This window comes from Sphaerodactylus townsendi, linkage group LG10 (assembly GCF_021028975.2).
Source record: "Sphaerodactylus townsendi isolate TG3544 linkage group LG10, MPM_Stown_v2.3, whole genome shotgun sequence".
Taxonomy (NCBI): domain Eukaryota; kingdom Metazoa; phylum Chordata; class Lepidosauria; order Squamata; family Sphaerodactylidae; genus Sphaerodactylus; species Sphaerodactylus townsendi.
Genome location: NC_059434.1, coordinates 53,958,866 through 53,978,284, shown reverse-complemented (window position 1 = coordinate 53,978,284; position 19,419 = coordinate 53,958,866).

The window sequence follows — 19,419 nt, the reverse complement described above, 5'->3', positions numbered from 1 at the left end:
GAACAATTGCAGAAAATTTTTATAATAAACTGTCACATAGCATTCCCATTCCTTTCTACTATTTCTGGTATGCTAAAGATCTTTTTGTTAGTCCGTATGTATGCTTGGATTTCAATCTACAGAATGGAATTCATTCTTTTTGCCATTAAATCATACTGCCACTCACAAAGTCTTTGACACTAAGAAATGGCCTTAATGGCTAGGGATGAATAAGTTCTACTGTGAATAAGTACTACTATGAATGCCTGTAGAATGGGGGTTTTTTATAGTTAGGGCTGCAGTCAAATATGTCAATTTCTTTGTCAATTTCAACAGAAAATAGTAAGGTGTAGGACATATAAATAATATTCTTAAAGGGTGTTATCAGGCTGTTATTTTTTTGCAAAAAGAAAGCTGTACCTGTTGCTTTAATTGGCTATTCTTTTAATTTTTTTTACATATCTGTAAAACAACAGTAACAAATGTACTAGTGATCAGCAACTGACTTTGGCTTTATCTTTTTTCAAGAGTTTAGACTCTTGTGCTGTACAACAGAATTTTGAAAACTAATGTATTCAATACTATATGCTATAGACTGTTTCAAAATATAGGCAATAATTGTACTAAACCAAGATTTTTTTAATGATGTTAACAATGACAAGTCATATATGTAATTTGTGTAATGAAGTTATGCACATCCTTCAATGGTAATTATCCTCCACTGCTAATTATTTACGTGCCCTCACAAGAAACATATCTTTTGAAACACAAGCTATGTTCATTTGTTAAACTGTAATTCTATAATATAAATTTCTTGGTAAAACAAAAATGTCCCTGTTTGCCAGCTAAACTAAGAGCGGCTCCTCCAATAGCAGATTAATAGTTGAATAAGTGGATCATTCTAAAAGAAAAAGAATAGCAGGGAAACATTAACTCTGGGAAGAGGGAGAGACTGTTTACATGACAGAAACCATTTCTATCCAAATGATTTCCTTTTCCTATTTTTGTTGTACAGTGAGAAATGTAAAGAATAGGTGAAAGGAAATTGAATATTCCTAATTTGAGTAGGAGGAACAACATCAAAAAAATACAATACATTTTAATTAATAAAAAAACTCTAGCAGATGCCTACCATCCCATGAACATTAAAAACTGTATTTTAGCTTTAAAATATCATCCCAGGTGGAATTTTTGATCAATGGGTTGGATGAAGTAAGGAGTCTAAAATGAATAAATGACAGAAAAGTCCCAAAAATTAAAATATTTTTCTGCCTGTACTTTTGACTCTGAACATATAGCTGTTTTAGCAGACCTGTGGCAAACTGAGCAATTTTCTTTGGGTTCCCTGATAACTAGAAATTTGTCATTGTCATGGCCTCTGTACAACCCCATGTGGAACTGCACTTGCACAGGTCCAACTGTGGAGCATTATGATAGCAACTTAAGAGCTTTAGTTGAATATGGAGTTCTTCCCTCCCCCAGCCACACGCCTGGGCTAGCCTTTTTCCCTGCACAGGTCATGTGACTATGGAGGAGGGGCACATTCCTTCCAGATTTTCCTTTGCTGCTGTGAGAAGAGATAAATTCGACTTCTCTGATAGCTGAGCTTTGTTGAGGCTTACATGGTTGACTGTCAATAGGTTTGACTAGTTTTTTCTTCTAGTCTTGTTTCTTTATCTAGTTCTACTTAGTATAGTTTGTTTCTTTGCTTTTGTGTCCTTTGGATTAGTGAAAGATTATTTACTGGCAGTGTGCCTTGTGTTAGGAACAAGACATGTGCATGCTAGAAAATGCTGCTCTTGCGGCACCTCACCGGCAGCTAACAGTGGCCACACTGAGTGTGTGTTCTGCCTATGAAAGAACCACATTCTGACTTCCTGCTTGGCACACTTGAAGCTCTCCAACAAGGCATGCAAACTGTGAGTGGATTGATTTAAGGCCGCTCTCTGTGTTGCTTCGTTGCACCTGGAAAACCAGAAGGACCTCATGACCAAGGGTGAAGGTCCCTTCACTTCTTCAGCATTTCAGGAGCCCCCCCCCCCCAGAAAATGAGGTGCAACACTAAGCATACAAAACTGGTTGCTGCTACTGAGAGCACGTCCCCACTACTCACAGGACTACGCTACCCTCTGAGGGCCTAGGGCTCCTTCAAGAGCCAGCCAGTCTCACCCACCCTTCCATTGCTTCCAGACTGGGATGTTTCATCCCAGAAAAAGACTCTCCCAGCATGCTGTCACTCCATCCAAGAGGACTCAGCATGAGCTGAAACAGGATGCTCAGCAAGGCAGTAAACCCATCATTCCCCTGTGTGAGTGATGCACGAGGCTTCCCCTCCCAGGAGAGATCCCCAGTGCTAATCCCTGTCTGACTCCATCTCTGGTGAATGTCCAGTGCTCTTCCTTGAAAGATAAATGGATAGATTGGTAGGTCCTATCTGAAATCCCTCAGCTCCCAAGAGAGCAGAAAACCTATCCAAACTTGGAGGAACTGTGGCACTATACCCTTCCCTATCAGGGGAATATGCCGTCCTGGCTGGTGACTGAGACACCAGCATATTCCATGAATGGGATTGGGCCACAAAGGATGCAGTCTTGCCATCGGACCAAAGTGGATATCACCCCCTCTCCTTGGGACCAACCATTGCTTGTGACTCAGACTTGGAAGGAAACTCTGGGGAAGACTCTATTTCTGATGAAAGATCCAGCCACACTGATTTGAGACTGATCTCTAAGCACCACTTGTCTTTCTCAGGAGTGCACAAGAGTTATGTTAACCAGTTTGTGTGCATGGTGAAGGCACTCTAGGTCCATGAGGGGCTGGCAGCTACAGATGAGGTACTGGACGTTGTAGAGGTGGTGGACACTTCACACGTGAAACTTCCACCAGTGGAAGCCGTTCATGAAAATTGCAGATAAAATATGGGGGAAGCTGGGCTTGGGTTCAGCATCCACCCAGAAAATAGAAAATGTATATAAAATGCATGCCCCTACTACTGATTACTTTTATTATCACCCTGCCCCTAACTCCCTGCCAAATCTAAAGCTGGGAAAGTGATGGTCCCCTTAGTTAAGAAGGGTCAGAAATGGGGCACCCTGGGGCACTGGGTGTACTCAGCTGAGGTCATGGCCCTTAGAGTTTCTAGCTACTTGGCCACAGTGGGGCAGTACTGATAGTATTTCTGGTAACAGCTACAGCTCATACTGGACTGCCTCCAGGGGAGTCATTTAAGTATGCACACCTTTTACAGGTGGAAGGCCTTAAACTGGCCAAAATGTAAATGAAACAGGCCAAAAGTGTTGCTAATGGGTCCACATGAAATGTGACCTCTAGTATTATCTTGTGCCACATGGCGGCAATCCCCTTCCTGTTCACTCACAGGTGGAAGACCTCCTGTTTGGCAAAAAGGAGCTATTCCATTAGACCACAGAGGATGTACTCCATGGCCTCAGAAAATATAGGCAGATGGCTGAGTCGCTGGGGATCTCACAGTCCAGCCAGTCAGGTGCCTTATCCTCTCACACCAGGTATGGTGTCAACTCTAAGTACTATACCAAATACAGGTTGGGTCCTACCCTTAATATGACTACCCTCAACAGGGATAGCAGTTCAGGGCAGGCTCAATCCAATTCAACAGACCCAAATACCAGGGCAAGGGTAAGAAGGGTTCTACCTCCCCCAAGAGGTCTGCTTTGGCTGGCAAGAGATCTGCAGCATGACCAGCAGTAGTTCCTCAATCTGTACCCAGGTTGTAGTTTAAAAATCCTTGGGCAGAGAGCCTAGTTTCTCTGCAGCCGGAATAAAATCTTTTATTCACCTCTCACCTCTGGAGTCTCTAATTTGGTCTGGAGTCTCTGGGGATCTGATCCTAAGTCACAATTTGTGACTGACTGACAGCAAATAAACATTCTCCAACCATGCATTGTGGAAGACATTGTGGATAACACCAAACACTTCTCTTCAAAACTGTAGAAGTAGTTCTGTGCACTTACAGTTGTAGCACAAATGTTTTGTTATCTTTCTAAGACACAATATGATTGAATTTGAACAATCAATAATTCTAGGTCTGGAAGAACAGAGAAATAAAAGCAGAGATTTTTCTCATCGTGCTTATTACATTTTTCCACACTCAGCAATTCAATGCTGCTTTCTTTTGATAGTCTTCTAGTCTTGCTTCTACTTCCAATTTTCTCTGGTGAATGTCAAACATCACCAAGAGAGCTTTTCCTTTGACAAATTCTTCAAAACTATGTAGGCTTCGATCAGTTCTGTGGTTGTGTAGGCTATTGTAATTTAATACTTTGAGTTCCAACATTTAAATAAACTGGACTGCAAATGAATCTAAGATTGCATCTTGGAATCGTTTACATTAGATGGATATGTAAAGTAAGAGGTACATCAAATGAGGCTACTGGTAACAGCCAAACCTCTCTATATCTTACTTTCAAATAGGAGAGGTTCTATCACAGGCTCAATTCAATTTTCATAGTGAATTATGAATATTTTAATCCAAACAAAAATCATATGTATTAACAAGCAATCTCAACTCATATAATTAACTACATAGATATGGCCATCTGTCTCTCTAGAGGTGTTTTAGGCCCCGTAGCTTTTGTTCTAATTGTGTGACTTCTGTTTCTTCAGCAATCCATCTCTGACTTGATTTTTTTAAAGAATGGGGAGGCTAAATACATTTTATGGGGAGATGGGGGTGGGGGGACTGCTGAGGCATATAAGTGTAGACACAAGAATCACAACAGTGATTCCATCATCCCAGTGCTCCATGGCTAAATGTAAGTAGGGATTAGATAATCATGAGACTGTTGAATAGATTTTAGAGCAGACTGCATCTTTGTTATTTAGCTTGCCTTGTAATATGAAAGCAGCTGGCAACAGGAAGTGGGAAACAAAAATGTCACTGATGGGATCCAGCTTTTTCTAAACACTAAAACATGAAGGCTTTCACTGTTTTCTGGCCTGGTAGTAGCCAGGAGTGCTTTTGAAGATTTGGTAAGATGGCTACAAATCTTTTTGGGGACAGGAACGGAATAGTTTTATGGAGAGTTTAGTAATTCTCAAAAACTGCAACTACTATTGAACATTGCAACCTGGTGTGTGTGTGTGGTGTGTGTATGTGTGTGAGAGAGAGAGAGCAGAGAGAGAGAGAGAGTGCTCAGGATCTACAGCAACTAGTTCAATGTACAAGTTATTGACTTCATTACAGTGGCTTAGATTTTACATTGTGAACAAACAGGCTTCTTTCTATATGATGTGACTGCAAAAACTGACAAAGGAGCTAATACAACTGAATCATACTTACACAGAAACACAGTTATAGTTACATATAGTTATGCCCTGACTTGGAGGGCACAGACTAGCATGATCTGATCTTGGAAGCTAAGCCTGGTTAATACTTGATTGGGAGACTACCAAAGAAGACTTGGGTTGACACACAGAGGCATGCAATGGCAAACCACCTCTGTCTTTTGCCTTGAAAACCCCAGGGGTCACCATAAATCAACTGCAACTTTGTAGCACTTTTCACCACCATAGGTATTTAAGTAACCACAAAATAAGATTAATGTATTGTCGAAGGCTTTGGTACATCGCGCAAACAGAATCTGTGAACCTCACTTCCTACAAGATGAATTGAATCACCTAAACAGGGCTTTACAGGCTAATGGTTACTCTAATACAGAAATCAGAAGGGCTGCAAGACCAAGAACAAGCCACATGAACAAAGATAAAGAGCCATCTAGAGGGAAGGTGTTCTTACCATACATCAAGGGAACCACTGATCGCATAGGAAAACTGATGAAGAAGCACAACCTACAAACCATCTACAGACCCACTAAGAAAATTCAACAGATGCTACGTTCAGCAAAGGATAAGAGGGATCCTTTAGCTACTGCAGGAGTCTATCGCATACCATGCAGCTGTGGACAAGTCTACATAAAGGAACACATAAGCGCGAAGCGCACAGACACGTTATCAAAAGGAACACGAAAGGCACTGCAGGACTATTTCAGCCAAGAAAAAATCAGCAATAGCAAGAACTACATGATAAAACCAACCTGGACATGCAGAATATTATTTGAAAAAACAGCAAATTCTGGACCACTCACAGAAAAGCCACTACGTCAGACTGACTACACAGAGGAAGCAATTGGAAATCGCATAAGCCACATGGACAGATTTTAACAGGAAGGAAGAAACTCTGAAAATGAACAGAACTTGGCTTGCCAGTGTTGAAAAAAATACTAGGGTCAAGACTGTGTCGAAACCAGCTCCCCACACAAACCCACAGGATGACCATAGACAAAAGAAACAAAGGCCAGGATACTTCTATTCAGATGCTCCCACCAGTGACCTTGCTATCTACAGGGTTACTCCCAGGCTATAGTCTTCATTGTTACTCATACTTCTATTCAGATGCCCTCAACTATTGACCTGGTTGCCGCCTTTGTGACTCACAGACAAGGTTTCCCCACCCACCCTGGACACTCCAACAGATATATACTCCACTCGCTTTCCCAACATCAGATCCTCTGAAGATGCCAGCCACAGATGCAGGCGAAACGTCAGGAGAGAATGTTGCTAGAACACGGCCATACAGCCCGGAAACCACACAGCACCCAAAAAAATAAGATTACACCAAAAGTTTAGGATGACAAGATTTTCCTTATTTACTTCTATTATTGTTTCATAATTTTACTCTACTCTGATCATTCATCCTGAAATAACTAGAAAATTTTCCAAAATTAATTCCAGCATGCAAAGTTACTATGACTTTCCATTTATTTAATTCATTTAAAAGAAGGTGGAGGAGGGTTTGGATTTATATCCCACTTTTCTTTCCTGTAAGGAGACTCAAGGTAGCTTACAAGCTCCTTTCCCTTTCACGCCCCTTGTGAGGTAGGTGGGGTAGAGAGAGTTCTGAAGAATTGTGACTAGCCCAAGGTCACCCAGCAAAAATGTTGGAGTGTGGAAATAAATTGGTTCACCGGGTAAGCCTCAGCCACTCAGGTGGAGGAGTGGGGAATTGAACCTGGTTCCCCAGGTTAGAATCCACCTGCTCTTAACCACTACACCACACTGGCTTTCATCTCTCTAATACATGCTCTTTTTCCTTTTGACTAGTCCCTTCATTTTTCAGATCAAATATATCTTCCTCTGAGATTAAATGTGGTCATCTTGGACTTCTGCAGCAACTTTCCATTTACATAAATGTTGAGGTTTTAGCAGTGTAAACTCCATTCCCTACTTGTTCAACAAAATTGGCATCTCACACCATATCTTAGATACCTCCCAGGACCAAGCCAAGGGTCACTAGTTTTTATGAGAGTCCATAGAATTTTCTGTCCTTGCTGCTATCCTGCTGCAAGCCTGTTTTGTAGTTAACAGTTTACATGAAATGAATAGGGAAGTAATTTTGATATACTCAGTGGTGGGATTCAGCAGTTTCGCACCACTTCACTAGAACCGGTTGTTAAAATTGTGCTTCTAAACAACCAGTTGTTAAATTATTTGAATCCCACCACTGGATATACTTAGGCCCCTTCTGCACAGGGCAATAAACATGGGTGTAGGATGCTAAATAACCCATTTTTGGGGGGGACTTCACATAGCTCCTGCCCCCCAAATGAGTCTGCCTTGTGTTATTTCCCCCAACCTGGGTGTTGTTTTTTTGAAAATCGCTAAACAAGAAAGTATTTTCAAAAATCCTGGGTTGCAGCTGCTCACAAGCAAATGGCCATCCAGGAAGCACTTTATTTTGCCTTCCTTTTCCTTTTTTTAAAAAAATGCGGCTTGCATCTGCGTAGTTACACAGGTGCAGATGATCTGTTGTGGGTCATCAACATGGCTGTGGGGGTTCATTTGTGCATGCCTGCATAGTTAGGCGTGTGTGATAAGTTTTTTTTTTTTAAGTCACGTCTCTGTGCGAAGGCGTGGCCTCAACTCGGATTGTTTCCGTGGGCTCCAATTGCTGCCTGCACAGACGCACGTGAATGCAAAAACAGGAAAATGGGTACCTTAATCCTGACTGTGATCCATTATACATTTGCTGTGTGGAAGGGGCCTTAGAGAAGCAAATCAAAGTTCCACCTCAGTAATACTAAATTCAGTTCCTAACCTCAATTGAAAAATATTTTTTTTATTGGGCTCAAGTGAAAACACTTGGCATAAAAATCCCTAGAGTATTTACATTTTTGTTTTCTGTGATGGAAGACATATTCCATAAATTTCAATTTTAACTAACAGTTTTTGACAAGAACCAGGTTATGGGCATGGCATTTTCTTGTCTTGTCTTTTAGGATTTCATGTATAATAGTGCTCATACCAATATAACCCATCTTCATCTATTATAGTAAAAATACATACAGTGTATTTTATGCAATGCACCAAAAACAAACACTTGCACTGTCATTTTCCAAATGCTTAGCTTCTCTTCAGTACAGCAGCATTGTTAAGGGAACTGGTGGGGATGTTTTCAGAAATATCACCTCTTCCAATCCTGAAATCCATATGCAATTCAATAATTCTTTTCACTGCCAGTATGCATCCAGTGCACATCTATATCAGTTTCTGGTATACAGATTCTGGCATTAAAAGAACTATGAGAGAATGCTTCACCTGCCAGCTAATTCCCCTTCTACAGATTCTGGTCCCCAGTGCAGGTTATTGAAAACCAAGCAATTAGAAATCAAATCAGAGACCTGTGTGGCCTTGCAATTGAATACCATGGAGAAATAGGAATAGCAACAATACAGAGTAATAGCCTGCCCAGTGCAATGAATGAAGCTTAATGTCCTCAGTCCACCACATGACTTCAGTAAAATTAAAGAGTAATGTAATGCTTCTTGGGGCATTCTTGACCCTATTAGTATGCAGTGGCATGTGCCATCCTGGCATCTAAAACTAGTGCTGTTGGTTTCATTTACAGACCCTGCCAACATCAGCTAGCAACAGCCTGTGAAAAGCCATTATATGCTGGCCCATAAAGCCACACAAAATTTTCATTATGTTTCCCTCAAAAAGTGCTTGTTTTGCAGGATGGTGCTGATGTCAATAAAATGGATTGGGTGTCACTTAAACCAAGTGACGTGCTAATCTCTCGGAGGCCTGTGTCCTTAATCTCTTCAGGACACAAGTCATTTACAATCATGAGCTGTTCTCACATGTATCAACTATTGAGATTTTTAATGTAAATGTAAAGGCAAAACTTAGTATGTTTTTTTCAATTTCTTCACTGTGCTTGCTGCCTATAGAAGGGGAAACATTCTAATACTTTCTGTGCCTCGACACACACACACATGCATGCAGCACACACAGGCACACACACACCACAAATCCCTGGACAACTTCCAAGATTCTACTGTACCCACAAGCACCTTTTAATTCTAAAGAAATTGGTTTGGGTGATATATGCCCTGTGACCAATTAGATTAGAGGCATTTCTTCCGGCTATTATTAAGCTAACTCTGCTATTGCCCTTCTGAAGTTAAGCCTGATCACAAATACAAAGTCTAGGTAAGCATCTCAATTATGAACTTCTCTGCAGTGCTCCTGCAGACCCAGATTCTTCAATTCCATCAAATAAGTCATTGCAATAACAAGTCATATTATAATGAAAGGGCAGAATAATGGGTTCAGGATCAAGAATGCAGTCACTCATCAGACTGACATACAAAGGCTGTAGAAAGACTTAAATTGGTTCAGTTAACATTTCAGGGGGATCGTTATTATTCTAGAGTAAGGAAGGGCGAGAAAAATCCACAGACAATTTCTGACACTTCACAGGGGTCCAAGAGCTAAATAATTTCTTCCATGGTAGGATATCAATCATATTCCAGCAGAAACAGACACGTTGGCCTGCCTGCACTGCCTTTCCTTTGAACTCAACTCAGTAATCACCAAAGAATACACATTTTCCCCCTACTCCTTGCTGTAAATTGGAAAAAAAATCCATCACCTCCATCAGTAATTAATTTCCTATTTATTGGAACGAAAGTACAGAGTTGGAAAGAGAAGGAAAAAATAAAATCTTTTAAAGCTTTTGAGCCAAACTTTCATAGAAAGAGAACTGCCATCTTCATCCCATTTTTCTGCTTGTTCTGGTGTTCAGTTCCAATGGTTCTGCAGTAGTGCCGTGACACAATTGATTTGTATATTTTGCTATTGTTATTATATCTAAGTTTAACATTGCATTTGGATTTGGGCTGTCATTATGGAGACGTTCATGGTGATACTTTGAATGCACTTTGTTAGACCATCACAGATCTTATTGCCATCTCAGAAAGGAAGTGATTTTCATGGCTTCCAGTGTTGCCAACGATTGAAATAATAGCAACAGCTTCTAGAACCTGTGCACAAAAGTGTTTGGCCGCAAACCTGAGACAAAGATAAGGTTACAGCTCCAGGTTGGAAAATACCTGGAGATTTTGAGGGGTGGAGCCTGAGGAAGGCAGGGTTTAGAGAGAGGAAGGACATCGATGGCATCCAGTACCACAGAATCCACTTCCAAAACAGCTATTTTCTTCAGGTGATCTCAGTTGTAATAGTGGGGGATCTCCAGCCACCACCTGGAAACTGTCAACTCTAGATAGGAGTAAAGTTTCACAGTTTTTAGTTAGCCCAGAATAAAAGAGTTTGGTAACATAATATATACCACTTAAAAAAAAAACAGTTTGAGTTAAGTGGTGTGGCTTTTAATGCTGTTCCACGAAGAATTACATATTTCTGTTGAAGTCAATGGGTTGAGAATGGTATAACTGTTCAGGTCTGCCTATCTAGATATTGTTTTTTGGTAAAATGAAAAGAGGAAAGTTTTATGCTGGCAGGTTGACAACAAAGTGAATTATTGATAGTGATATATCATTAGCAATTTTTCTGCCTCACTTCCTCCCTTTCTCCATCTTTAGTGGATTCTGCATAGCATATTTATAATGGTTATAATCATTATAAATGAACCTCTTTTCTTTGTGTTTGTTGGCATGCGTACCCTTTACCCATTCAGGCAGTGATTGGAACCCATGAAAACAATCCAGGTTGCTTTTGCACCTTAGCATGGAAACGCTTCTCTCTCTCTTTTAAAATTTCCTGCAACACATGTGTAGCTGTGAAGGCAGACAGAAATAAACCCCTACAGCAGTGCTGATTGTCCAAAATCTGATTGGCTGCATCTGTGTAGCTGCACATATTCAACACACAATTTTTAAAAAAGGAAAAGAAAAACGGACCTTCCTGCAATGGCTGGACAATAATGAATGCATTGCTGTAGATCTATATGATAGTCATACTCGTTGCCAAGAGAAGAAAATGTGCTTGAGAGACTTTGTACACTAGCAGGCACAACTTGCTGGATGAACTGCAGAGAATGGCAGATGGTCAGATTCTCCTTGACAAAGTAGACAATGTGGAACCTAAATTGAATGGGTGGAAGAGAGGGAAATGAAGTGTCTCCTGTCTGTTGTGTTCATGCAGAAGGGCCTCCAACCCAGATGCTGGATGGATCTTGCATGGTTTGCACAAATAACACTCAAAGCCAAAAAAATTCTCATTAAAATCTGTTTTGTTTATTAAGAGGCAAATAACCCTTAAAGGCATCTATATTGGCACTCACAAATGATACAGAGGAGAAGCTGGGTTAAAGCCAAAGCAAATAATATTAAAACCAAAATCAAAACAATAATATTCAGAAAATCCATATTTTGCATAGCCTTATGTTTTGTGTAGCAAGCAAACCAGAAAGAATCATTCTTAGGTGCAAAAGCAACCTGGCATGGAGCAGTTTCCAGAAAAATTAGGAAAAAGGGTTGGATCATTACAATCATGAAAGACAGTAATAGAGCAAGCTTGCTAGGTGACTCATTTAGCCTCACCTAACTCACAAGGTGTGGGGAGGTGAAGGGAAGATGACTAAGCTTTCTTGAGATTCCATAAGATAGAGAAAAAGCAGGGTATAAAAACCAATTCTTCTTATGTTTTTGCCTATACTCTGTATTTTGTCTTTATCCATTTCTGAAGTTATATGTATGTCGAACCAGAACGGATATCAAGCCCTGCTCAGTTACCTTTGAAAAGACTGGTATAGAAAAATACCAAAGAATCAGGCTTTAGACAGAAGAATAATTTTTACTGTGTAGAATTAAATCTCTCACAGGGTGGTCTCTCTAAGAGAATACAAAGAATAAATATGTCATAGTTCATAATCATACCTGCATACATACCCTGTATAATCATTTTTCTCCCACATATGCTTTCTACCTTAAAATCAAATTAGCTTGTCTGACCATTCCTTACACAAAGCTGGAATTTTCCTCTGCTCTTTGGCTTGTTTGTCCCTCCCATAGGCAGGGCAATCAACTAAATTCCTGTTTTTTTCTGGTTTTATTCAAGATAACCAGTTCTCAACATTCCCAAGGGTGGGTTTTGCTCAGAAAGATCTACAGATCATGTCATATTCTGGGAATTTGACTTTGCTTTAATGTAAGACACCACCTTGATGAGCTAAGGCTATGCATGTACTCATCCATCCAAGCTTCGAGCAAATGATTGATCAGTCTTTGGCCAATGACAGATGAACTATAGAGTTAATGGCACTGCTTAAGAAAAATGATTCATAACAAGACAAGTGAATCATCATTAAAATCACAAATGCCATCTTGTTTAGGATTTGCATTTAGAGTTATTTGTCTGCACAGTTTAACAAAACCAGACAATAGACCTAATTTATGATACTTTATTTATTTAAAAAAAACTGATGTCAGTTCTCAGGCATGTCACAAAATCCAAAATGTGTGGTGCACCTTCACCTCACCATTGAAAGAAGGGTCTGTGACGTAAGAACAGAAGCCATCAATTTGGAGATAACCACTCAGCTTAGCATGAAACAGCAAATGTAGCATAATGGTTAAGGGTGTCTGACTAGCCCTGAGGAAACCCAAGGGCAAATTCCCATTAAGTGATGAAGCTGAGTGGCATTAGGCTGATCGCTCTCTAAGCTTATCTCATATGATTCTTATAAGATAACATGGAAAAAAGCTATAACCAGTTACAAAGTCCTAAATTCCTTGAAGGAGGAAGGGGAGATAAAATGGACAGATGGGTAGACAGGTAGAAAGTTTCTAAACTCAGGGTTTTGAAATGAATTCTAGGACTCAGCCCCAAGTTGCAGGAGGTTGAATTAAACATAAATGTAGCTGATTTTATTTTTCTGTTGTGCAAACAACACCAGTATCTCTAATTATGTGCAAGGCCACTCTGCAGAATGAGATCCATAAAGACAGAGAAATTAGCTATTTCTGAAAAGTTGGGTGACGCTCGCCCCCAGGTTTGCAAAAAAAATAAAAATAAGATGGGGTATGCATTTTTCTATGCAACAATGAAACTTCAGTTTCTTGCAACAGCCCCCTCCTCTCTGAATGTAGAAGACATTGGAAGAAGGGAAGGAGTGCAGAATGGAGAGAAGGAGGACAAATGGGTGAGCAGGGGGATAGGAGCAGGCAGAGGCAAATGAATTGGGGGAATGGTGGGCAGCCTGGCAGAACCTCATGTGGCTAGTAGGCAGAGCAGATGAGATTGCAGGTGAGCAAGATTTCCCCCTCTCCATGAGTTTGACAGTGCTGTGGAATAGGAGCCCAATCCACTGCACCATCCAGGCTGGTGGGGATAGTAGAGCTGAGGGCAGGAGAGCTGGATGAAGAGTTGGGCAGGCAGAACAATTAGAAGGACAGCAGCAGTATGGAAGGAAGGTGGCAAGAGATTGAGCAAGGATGCCCCTCATAAGTCTCATACTTTCTATGTGTAATCATATAAACATGAAGGTTTTAAATTACTACATTCCTCTTCAATACCAGTATTATTAAAGAAAGTAGCAGGATTTTTTTTTGGGGGGGGGAGTTAGACACTGAGTGATTGTTCTACAGCAAATGCATTAATTTCCTTGTTTATATATTCTGTGTGGTATTAACCACTTTAGACTAAACTTGGAGTGTCCACAATGAAAACAGCTTGTGGGTCTAAATATTAACTTACATTAGTTGAAGGATTCTATATGCCTACTGCCTGTACTCCATACATTGGAACTCCGTACATTGGAACTGGATACATGAATGCCTTTTGAGGCAAGAAAGGGAGCTACAGTCACAGTTACTTAGACTTGTCTTCTGTTAATCATTTTTATTGAAATCTCTCTCCATAATAAATAGAAAACTTCTTATAAGTGTTTTAATTTTGTACAGAGGAATTCATACATTGTTTCTCTTATGCAAAATTCTAATAGGCTAAAATAAATTTCACAGGAATTACAAATTACTAGTGATGTATTCACAACCTTCATAGATCAACTTAATCAATATGCCCTTTCTAGATGCAGGCTATATTGTTATGCACTCATGAAACAGCATTGCTTGACAGAGAGATTGCCCTTGATGCAGGAAAACAGAAGCACATTTCATTTCAAAGAGAAAAAGATTTTTTTTTCCTCGTAAAAGCCTCAGTCATGGAAAATCTGAATCTGTCTTTCCCAAGATACCAGTTACATGCTGTGACTGTAATGAATTTACATTTCTTTTAAACTTTGCTTTATTGACACAGTGAATGGCTGGATAGTCCCAAAACAAGAGAGTTGCACAGCAAAAAATCACAGTAAAATCAAAAAGAAGAAAATTATTTTATATTGTAGAAGACTGGCTTCACTTCTGGGAATTGTCCTAGGTCATTTTGAATTTAGAATTCTTGTTTTCAAGGGCAATATTAAAAAAACCCTAAGTACAATTCTAATTTATCCCTCCCTTTTACTATGTTAAATGAAGGCAATGTAGTTATTTGACATATGGAGGATCTGTCATCAGCTGATTTCTTTATAGCCAGTCAGGTAATCTATTTTTGCTTGCATAACATTCTCCTCAGTGACTCACTGCACAACCAAATTGTCTGGAATTTCAGTCAGTTTTGTAGGTTATCTTCTAAATGTTTCACGGACTTTGCCTTTCACGGACTTTGGAACTTGGTAAAGCTTTCCTTAGGTAAGTTCACACACTTTTTGAAACTTCCTTTCAGCAGACTGCCTGACTCACTTTTGACATGTCTTTCAGGACTGTTGTCAAGAAAGTGGTTAACTTGGTTTCCACAAATTAGTATTGTTGATTACATAAATGTCATTGATGGATGTGAAAAAGAAAACAAATTTTAAAACAAACACTGACAAACTTCAAGGAGACTAAAGGCTGTTGTTGTTGTTGTTGTTGTTGTTTAATCATCGTATTTGGTTACTGTTAACAATTCAAGTAATATTCTGTTTCTGTAATGTTCCAGCAAGAGATACATGAAACTATTCAAACCCAAAATAAATTAGGTTTTTGCTGTTCTATAATATTTAGTAGTATCAGTATTTAACACTCAACTTTATTTCTTTCTGAATTTGTGATGATGGAAGTCTCAAAAAGATATGAAGCACTTAAAGGTTCATGAATTTAGAATTTTACCGAAGAGAAGACAGTGACCATAAATTCAATCAGATTCTGATTATTCATGGTTGCAGTAATTTACACTCATTGGAACTCCCAGAACAGCATGTTTTGCCTGTCAGGCACATGGTATGAAAATGCCTGCCAAATTATGAAATATGTGCCTTTTTAAAATGCTCAAAATCTTTGCATGCCAATAAATGTATTAGTTGAATATCTATCAAGAAGTGCAAGGTAGAATCTGCTGCTGGAACAGCAAGAGAATACATTTATTTTGAGGCACATTAAAAGAAAAAAATAACAGAATGCACTGGCAATATCTGAGAAGGTGCTTTGAAATGTGGGGCTTGAATTAATTTTTTTAAAGTTTGCTCTCATGTATCTCCAGGGATACCAGTTATGGCTAAAAACATGTCACTAATGCCTATTATGATTAAAACCATGCCACTGATGTGCTAGATGAGTGTCTACTACTAATTATGTAGTAGAATCTACTGCTAGAATAAAAAATCAGATTTTGTATAGATATTTTTGAAAGTTCAACTTAAGATAAATTAATATCATTGCAAGTCACAATGAAATAAGCACTCATACAACTCCCATTAATTTTCACAGGAACTAGTGCGGGAAATATTTCCATGAACTATGTTTTAAAACATGGGGGCACAAATACTTTTATCATTATTTTCCTTTTTAAATCAAAGACTCAGTTCTGCTTAGGAGAGAAGTGTCTGGCACTGACCTTTGTCTCTAGAGTGTTCCAATTTTAACATACTTCTGCTGCCTTCAGACTGATGTTCAACAATAGGAAAGGTTTTCTGCTTTGAATGAAAATTGTTCATGAGTGCGGCTGCTAGGTTGGATTTACTATCCTTCGACACCTGTTACCAGGCACCAAAGAAGCTACTCAGACTGACAGGCCCCTTGGAGCATTTCAACTCAAGAATGACAAGACAGAAATGCCTTGCGGACCTGATTTTGAAGAATAAAAGGCTCCTTGGAACAGACAAGAAAGAGAGAGAAAAGGAAGAAAAATAATGAAGAGGTTAACAAAGAAGAAGCCCAGGCTGTTAAAGAGAGTCATAATTTAAAACAATAGAAGACTAATGCAGGCATGATAGATTGTCAACATATATGGGTTAGGTGTGGTATCCTCTCACCTAGGCCAAAAAGAGAATATAAAAACAGCCATGAGCAACACTGTTTAGTCAGCTGTTACTGAGATGAAGAATTGGAAACAAGCAAACTTTCCTACTCTTGCTTTGAGTAATTGTAGCTTAATTAGACTATACTAAATGGTTTATTTTGCTTTACTAGACTATCATGGTTCTGGTTCCTCTTTGTTCTCAAATCACATTTTTTCCTCCTGCTGCTTGACTCTACATCTGAATTAACTCACTCATACTGCTTGGTTCTGCACCTGAGTTCATGAGGCAAACTTTAGCCTTTTGGACTCTTCCCGTACAAAGTGGATCCAAATCAGGTGGCGTGCAGCTACTAGAGATGTCTGATAATTGGAATTTCTCCAGCATATTACTGGAAGAGATGATCACCTGTCTTCCTCAGCTGGGTGTGCCTGAGAGAGAGGAGGTTTGGATCACCCTTCCTTTTTCTTACTTCCCTCTCCATTCTTTGTGAGGTCCCCTTCCAATTCAAGATGGAGATGTCCATCTAGGAATGTCAGGCTCATTCCGCACATGCAGAATAATGCACTTTCAAACTGCTTTCAGTGTTCTTTGAAGCTGTGCGGAATGGCAAAATCCACTTGCAAACAGTTGTGAAAGTGGTTTGAAAACGCATTATTTTGCGTGTGCGGAAGGGGCCTCAGTGTCCCTTTGTGTGGTTTACTGGTTTAAAGGCTTATGTGGACTAGAGCCATTTCTTCTAGGAATTCACTCTTTTCCAAGGATACAGTATTTTACTATCAAAAAGAGCTTCATTACACTAAATATCTAATTAAACTGGAAGCACAAATAGTTAGGACATATTTTGTGCTTGCCACTCCAATCTCAGGTCCTGCATTGATGTGTACACCACAGTCTGTCTCCCTGGATATTCCCTGGATAGGAAATATTTTATAGCAAAGAAAAATATAGGAGAACTGGCTGGACAAAAACAGTGCTAGTGTTAACTTAAATCTACTGAATATCCCCCATCCTTTTGCTGTCTAGGAATGAGGGAGACTCTGCCCCACATCTGAATATGATTACTGAGGCTCATTTCCCTGAGGCTCTAGGACCTGTGCTCTGCAAATTCTTTTCTTGGACTGCAGACTAGGAAATATCTTTCTGTTTGGAAAAATGACAATTTGGTTGGCCTAGTCTCCAGTTTCTGCCACAAACTTATCTCTATTCATAATTCAATAAGTGATGGAATGAGACAACAATGCACTTTCAACCAATCAAAGTGCAAACTCACTTACAGCCATGGAAGTGCGTCCTGCATGCCAACTGGTTAGATGTTGCATACCTCACTGCACAGCAATTGCCCTGCCCACCTCCCCCCTCCAACCAAAGAGCAAACCAGGCCCAGTAGGGCAGCAGTGGCAGGCCCCCTTCCACACTGGGCCTGGCACCAGCTTCCTCATTCCTGTGTTTTCCCTCCCAACACCCCAAATGATAAACCCTGGCTAACAGGGAATGGGTGGCAAGCTACCCTCCCATCTGGCCTGGCACAAGCTTCCCCATTCCCTCATCCACCCTCTCCCAACCTCCAAAGATCAAGCCGGGCCTGGAAGGGCATGGGCACTAGACATCCTCCTGCCTGGCTTGGCACAAGCCTCCCCACTTCTCCACCCACCCTCTCCCAACCCCCAAAAACCAAGGGATGGATGACATACAACTCTCCTGCCTGGCCTGACAAAAGCCTCCCCACTCATCCCACCCTCTCCCAACCTCCAAAATCCAAACTGGGTCAGGTAGGGCATGGGCACCAAGACTCCCTCCCCACTGGACCCAGGACAAGCCTTCCCATTCTCTCCCCCACCATTCTTCCCCTGACCAAAACACCAAGCCAGATCAGGTAATTTACCCATCCAAAGTGGTGGCCAAAGTAAACTGTGAGTTGGGAGGACTGCAAGAAGCAGCAGGGGGGCACAAGTTTTGAAAATAACTCCCTACCATGACTCATCTGATGAAGTCACTTTGATTGATGCCTTGGTTACATTAAGACTAGATTATTGTGATGTGCTGTATGTGGTCTGTCCTTGAAGTCAACTTGCAAACTCATGTGCTGCTGCTTGGTAATTATCAGGTACTAGTTGGAATCAGAATGTCACACTCATTTTGCAGTCATTTCATTGGTCACCCAAGAGTTACCAGATTAAATTCAAAGTACTGATTATCATCTGCAAAGTTCTTGGATTGGCATGCTTGTAAAACTACCTATGCACTACAACAGCTTTGCTCATTCAAGTAAAGTCTTTTGAAAGTGCCACCATGCAAACAGATAAGATTAGCAACTGTTCATTCAGGTACATTGTTTGTAGTGGCTTCAACCTGATGGAATGGCCTGCCTCAGGAGGTCAGGAGGGCTCCTATTCTATCATTCTGCAGAAAGTACGAAATGAATTCCAAGAAAGCATTTCTGCAGATTAGAACTGCAGAAAATGGAACTGTTCAGTAGGGTATCTTTGTAATAGAATTGGTTTTTAGTCTGCTGCAATGGTTATTGTAAGAATCATCTTGCTTCTGCTGCATTGTGTTCTACCTTTGTAATTCCATTTCTGCTTTCTTTGTAGTATGCCTTGCCTTTATTGTTTTCATTGTTTTGTGATTCTATAATCCTAGACTGATCATATTGTTAATTAAGTACTTTATGGCATCTGATTGCATCTTTTGTATTGTGCAATCCACTTTCAGTCTCATGAGGAAAGGTAGGCTATAAAACGAACGAACGAATGAACGAACGAACGAATGAACGAACACTTCCTTGCCACTTTTTTCTGGTGGTTCTGTTTTTGTCTTTTTTTAAC